General features: G+C 39.6%; 1 pseudogene; it reads right to left on the reverse strand.

Moving 5' to 3' along the window:
- Window positions 1–5,005: 5,005 nt before the first annotated feature.
- LOC110214773 (E3 ubiquitin-protein ligase RNF146-like) lies at window positions 5,006–6,186 on the reverse strand (annotated as a pseudogene).
- Window positions 6,187–6,672: the final 486 nt, after the last annotated feature.

Genomic DNA, 6,672 nt, shown 5'->3' on the forward strand with positions numbered 1-6,672 from the left:
AATGTCTGGATTCATTAATGATTATTTGTTAATTTAGAAGAACATCTCCAGTGTAGTACACCAGGAATCTGTGCTTGATCCTGGCTGTAAATCATTGATATCAATGTTTCAGATAAAAGCATATATAGCATGGTTGTCCAATTTTCATGACAGAAATCTAGAAGATATTGATATGGGTGACTGAGTCAGGATGACCAAAAGAGAGAGAGAGAGAGAGAGAAGAGAGAGAGAGAGAGAGGAGAGAGAGAGAGAGAGAGAGAGAGAGAGAGATGGGCTAGAATATAGAGCTGAAATTAATAAGATTGTATTTAATAGTCAAAAATTTAAAGTCTTGTAACTGGGTTCAACAAATTGACCATAAAAACAAGATTAAAATGCATGAATAGATATCAATTTGCCTGAAAATGATCTGAGAGTTTTAGTGTACTTCAAATACAAATCAACAATGAGATAGATGCATGGTCAGCACATAGCACAGGACCTAGCATATGTAGACACTTAATAAATGTTGACCAACAGACTGGCTTACTGAATTAAGTGGCATAATTTCCAGAAAAAAGGGAGTGATAGTTTTGTTGTATTCTTCCCCTCTCAGACTGTGCCTAGCATGTTAGGTTAAGTTCCTGGAAATAAAGTTTAAGAAGGATCTTGAGTCCATTCTATATAAATATTGCTAAGAGGAAACTGAGATGTATAGATTGGAGAGGGGACTACTCTGGTAATACAATGGATAGTGTGCTTTACCTAGAAGCAGGAAGATCTGAGGTCAAAGCCTCAAGTACTTACTATCTAGGTGACTCTGGGCAAATGGCTTTACTTTCATATGTTTGAAAGTTGGCAAAAGGACCAGAGAGGTCACAGAAGAACTAACATTGACACTGCATATATCAGAGCAAGCAACATATTTATTATGCTTACAGGCTGGGGGATCATATGACTCCCAGGCCCCTCAGTGGCCCATGGACAACACACAAGGCAGTTGGTTTTCCATCGCAAAGAATAGCACTGCAGATTGGGCATGGGGGCTAGTCTATGAGGTTTCAGTTTGTTGTTGAATCATATCAGTCATGTCCAATTCTTCATGATGCCATTTGGGTCTGAGGTCAGATTTGAATTTGGGAAGATGAGCCTTCCCGACTCTAGCCCCAGCACTCTATCTACTGCACCACCTAGCTGCCCTGAGGTTTCAGTTACTGGGGAGAATGTGTGGGTTCAGCAGCAAGCCTAACAATAAGGTAGAAAGAGGAACAAAGAAAAAGTTTGAGGAACAAGGCAGGAAGATCTGGGTGGAAAGAACATGTTGGAGAATGAGCATTGCTGCACTCTGTGCCTTGTATCCCTTACACAAATGTTACCTCAGGGCACTCAGAGCACAGATTCATTAGAGGCTGAAAAATGGATGCCTCAACAGATAATATTGAGTCAGTCTTGCTCGAGTACGATAGCTCAATCCTCAAGCTGCCTCAGTTTTCTTTTCTGTAAAATGAAAATAATAATAGCATTACTTCCCAGAGTTATTGTGAGGAGGGTAAAATGAGATGAAGTTTGTAAAGCACTTTGCAAACCTCTATATAAATGCTATCTATTAATAATAATGTTTAAGTATTTGAAAAGGCAGGGTATGTGGGGTGTCTGAGAAGGACTAGCCCCTCTGGTGGGAGGGCTTGCTGAGCCCTTTTCAGGGCTGTTCATCCATCTTTGGTGTCCACCTGGCGCCCAACTCTCACCTGTGGCTCCAAGAAGCTGCAGCATGTGTAGGGGCCATGCCTCAGTAAACCATCTTAGCAGACAGGCTAAACCAGGTTGAAGGCAACCGACAGGCATCAAACCTGTGGATGAATTAGGGGGATGTCTACTTCAAGCATATGATGACTTCCTCCAATGGAATGGGAATTTGTTCAACGGTCATGAAGTTGGGGGAAGCATGCTAGTTAGTTTGGTCAGACATTGAAGACATCAAGGTTATCCACTGCATCCCTAGCCATCACCCAGGTGCCTTGACTTTTGTCTTGCCACTGGACTTTAATGACTCTGGAAGAGAGAGTGAGGCTGATGACTTTGCACAACTCTGCTTCACTTAAATACAATTTATGTGCCCATCAAAAGACATCACCCATACTACTTCACCATTTTTACCTACTTCAAGGGCCTATGGGGACAGGCAAGTGATAAAGCAGCAGGTGTGCATACACTGTATACACTCCCCTCCCAAAGTTTCTGCCCCCTATGCGGGTACATAATTTTGTTTTCCCAGATAGGTCTCTTAGGCAATCAGAAACTATATCTCTCTCCACATATAACCCTTTCAGCATCATAAGGTTGTTCTTCAGGAAAACTACTCCTGCTTAGGCAGAATTGGGGTTACGCTTACAACTCTAAAAATCCATAATGATGTGAAAACCTGGGTTCAAGTTTCTGCTATGTTCTACCTGTATGTCTATTGGGATGACACTTAACTTCTCAGTGCTTCAAGACAACTTTATAATTATGAGGTATAATTTGTTAATCTTTATCAGTAAAGTAATTTTTCCATACCAGGGAAGAAAACACAGGTCTTGCTTGACCCACTAGTCTAGTGAGACAGACAGTGAATGAGGGTGGAATGAAGTGAGAAATGGCTATAGGCTGGAGTCTGAAGGCTATGTGGAGGAGGTAAAACTTGAGATGTTCTTTGAAGGACTGGTAGAATTTGAAGGACTAAAGAGAAGAGGAGAGGAGAATGCAGTTAGGTGGCACAGTGACTAGAACAATAGCACTTGTTTCTCACTGTTGTTGCAAGAATTAAAGGAGATAACATTTGTAATGTGCTCAGCATGGGGCCTGGCACAAAATAGGTGCTATATAATTGCTATTATTAACATGAACAAAAGGATAGAGCTTGGAGTAGGATAATACATACTAGTAATCAGGATATTGACTGAATTGACTGAAGTAAATTTAGTAGATAAAGTGGAGGAAGATTATGGTGAGCTTTGCGTCAAAGGCTAAAGAGTTAGGACTTGTTCTTTTTTTGGGGGGTGAGACATTTGGGGCTAAGTGACTGGCCCAAGGTCACACAGCTAGTGAGTGTCAAGAGTCTGAGGCTAGATTTGACCTCAGGTCCTCCTGACTCCAAGGTTGGTGCTCTATCCCCTGTGCCACCTAGCTGCCCCTAGGACTTGTTCTGCTAGTTATGGGAAATTGGGTTCTTGGAGTCTTCCAGCTGTATACAAGATGGACCTGATGAGTGATATTTTGAACATGAGGAGTTTTAGTCAAGTCAGAGAACTTCCATGGAATGTGTTTTAAACTCTGGTATCTAAACTTCAATCAGCTTAAAGTATTTTTTTTAATTGTAGAAGATCTATATGGGAATCTATATCTATATCTATGTCTATATCTCACTAAATCTATATCTGTTAGTCTATAAAAATGCCTTTCCTCAATGTAACTTTTCTTCACTGTCTCCTTTCATATCCTTTACGTTAACATGACTTGAGGTGGAGTCAAGAAAGCTTATAAACCATATCTCCTTCAAAAAGATAAAGAAAACCAAATTCTGATTGGGAAATCCAAGAAAAATTCATGGTGAATCATTTTTTTTCTAGCCCAAGGAGGCTTAAGAAAATGGACATAGATACCCACAGATAGTGGAGACAAGAGCTCAGGTCAGGAATGTAGTGGGCAGATTTTGCCCCAAACTACAAAATTTTGGTAGCACTGAAAGCTTACAGAGTCCTTGCCTTAACTGTGAAAGTATGTAAGAGGACAGAAACTCGTGCCAGACATTCCCCTAGAAGTGCATAGAGCCTCAGCACTAACATAAATTTTAAAATATTCAAGAAGTAGACTGTAATCCCACCATCAAGAGCTATTATGGTGACAAGAAAATATAAGAGACAAATCCAGAAGAGAATGAGTCCAAAACATCTTCAAGCAAAGCCTTAAAAATGCAGCTTGAACACAAATCCAACCAAAATTCCTGGAAGAGTCAAAGCAAGAACTTTAAAAGAGCTACAAATGAGAGCAAAAAACGAAGAGAAGAACAAAAGAATTAACAGCTTGGAACAAGAGGTATAAAATCCTACCCATGCTATAATGGAAATTAATAAAGGCAGACTCAGGTACATATTTCTGAGCTTTATCAGTTTATTAACAGAGCACATGTGAATCTGTTAACAAAGTGGATTGGTCATCTCCCTCAGGCCAATGACCATGAGAAAGGAAGGCACCTTAGTTTTATAAAATGACAGAGTAAAATCTCAAATGCTGTAAGTGTTTCTTCCTTTGATTGGCCTGATATTACATTATGACAATCCTGATTTGACAAACCATAGCATTCATTAAATTATAAATTTTGTAACAAAAAAAGAACAGAAAAAGATGAGAAAGATTAGGAGAAACCTCAAACTACAACAGCTAGATAGCTTACGAGAATACTATAAAGTGTGTTACAGTTAATGTTTTTCAACAAGTTATTATCTGTTTACATTTTCATTTTGGAACTTGAATATAAAACTTGTCTCATAACTTCCAAACACATCTGTTTTCACACTAAATTAAGCATCCTGTTCTTATGAATAACCAGCATTTCATATTGCTTCCAAATTTAGTGTTCTTTCCATGTGTTGATCCATGCAGAGAATTAAGACACAATGCAACAGTTAGACAATGAAGACAGTTAATGTACACAGAATACACAGAGGCCAAAAAGATTAAGGATCTAAAAAAAAAAGGAAAGGAAAAGAAAAGAAAAAGAAAGGAAAAAAGCTAAAAAATAAAAAGACTTTTAGAAGAAAAACTAGGTATTGTTATGTAGATTTCAACTTTAACATCCAAGTTCCTGACTTTTAAATAAATTTTCCAGAGATACGTTAGACATTTTAGTTACAGTCCAGTTCTTCCTATTCCCCTTTCCTACCCCTAACTCCAAAATACACCGCTAGAGGATGAGTCTCATGGGCAGAAATTTACAGATACCCTTACAGATGTACTTGTATTCTTGAACATGTGGCTGATGACATCTTTAAACTTCAGTTACTGTGAGCTGTCCATCAGATCTTCTAATCCTGACACTGGTAGTCACTGCTCCACCTCCTGCTGCAGGTCTATCATCTGATTTACATTTGGAACCAAATATCTCTGCTGAGTTGAAGATAAGTATTGCACAATGTGAGCAAATACATCCTCACTATCACTACTAGCATCTGGTTATGTTTCCTCAATGGAGGCATCTGGTGCTGGTACCCTGCCTGAAAATAATAATTCATGGTCTTCCTCTCCCTCACCTCTGTGATTCTTTTCAGTCAGGCTATCTCCACTGATTTGCAAATGACCATCCAGAGAAGTAATACAAGCATCAGGTGAACATGTTGCAGGGCTTGTTAACTGACCATCTAGTGAAGTTAGACACTAGAGGCAGCACAGAAGGCCCAGCCTGTGATATATTGTCCACTCCATCTGCAGAACTCTTTCTTGCTAAGTTAACCAGATTAGTCACAGTCCAATCTAAGTCCAGCCACTCCCTTCTTTGATATATCCATTATGTCCCATTTAATTTTCCTACAACTGTCCATGTTTGTTTCTCCTGCACTGAACCTTGTTTTCAAGATTAGCAACATAAAGAAATCCAGCAATTAACACTTAAGTGCTCTTTTTACCTTTGGAGAAAGCATCTTGGGGCAGTTAGGTGGTGCAGAGGATAGAGCACCAGCCCTAGAGTCAGGAAAAACCTGAGTTCAAATTTGGCCTTAGATACTTGACATTTAGTAGCTGTGTGAGTCTGGGCAAGTCACGTAACCCCATTGCCTAGCCAAAAAGAAAAAAGAAAAACAAGAGAGAAAGCATCTTCCAGTTCTCTGCTGTGTTCTTCATACTGCCACCACCCATTTCTTCCTTCATGATACCAGGCTTATTCTCCATTGCCTCTACTTGCTGTTTTTAGTTCCTCTGGTGATAACAAGGTTGGCTTGTCAAGAAAGTGTTCAGGAATCTCCTGCCAACAGAGTGCACATCACTTTCCAAACCACGTTTATCCATTCATAGAATACATGCTTATAAGGAAGACTGACTGGGTGAACATGTTTTCAGACAGATGGCATATTCAGGGACAGTAAGAGAAGGTCCAGCATTGGAACAGGACTCATTTGCCTTCCTGTTTGTGGTAAGCATGTTTATTGGGTGATCCACTGCACCCTAGCCAGCCATCCTCAGTCAAGATGCAAGCCCAGGCTCTGACACATAACATCTATGTAATCCTGAGAAAGTCACAATCTCTCAATGTCCAATTTAAAAAAAATTTTTTTTAAATTTTTAGGCAATTGGGGTTAAGTGACTTTCCCAAGGTGACACAGTTAGTAAGTGCCAAGTGTTTGGTCTGAGTCTGGATTTGAACTCAGTTCCTCCTGACTTCAGGGCTGGTGCTCTTTCTACTGCACCACCTAGCTGTCCCAATGCCCAACTTTTTAACACTGTAAAATACATTGGTAAAGGGAGTTTGCTCACTGAGCAGTCCTGGTACTTATATTTCTAGTATAGATTTCACTGATACCGGTTATAAGAATAAAACATCCTTTTTACAGGGAGTCAAGTTAAAGTACTTTTTCCTCACTCTTGGTTCATTCTTTGTGTTGCAAAGGGAGACTCTACTTGCATTAATTTCTCAGTTAGCTTAAAAATGACAATGTTCTATCA

The sequence above is a fragment of the Phascolarctos cinereus genome, unplaced genomic scaffold (genome assembly GCF_003287225.1).
Source record: "Phascolarctos cinereus isolate Bilbo 61053 unplaced genomic scaffold, phaCin_HiC Scaffold_726;HRSCAF=1367, whole genome shotgun sequence".
Taxonomy (NCBI): domain Eukaryota; kingdom Metazoa; phylum Chordata; class Mammalia; order Diprotodontia; family Phascolarctidae; genus Phascolarctos; species Phascolarctos cinereus.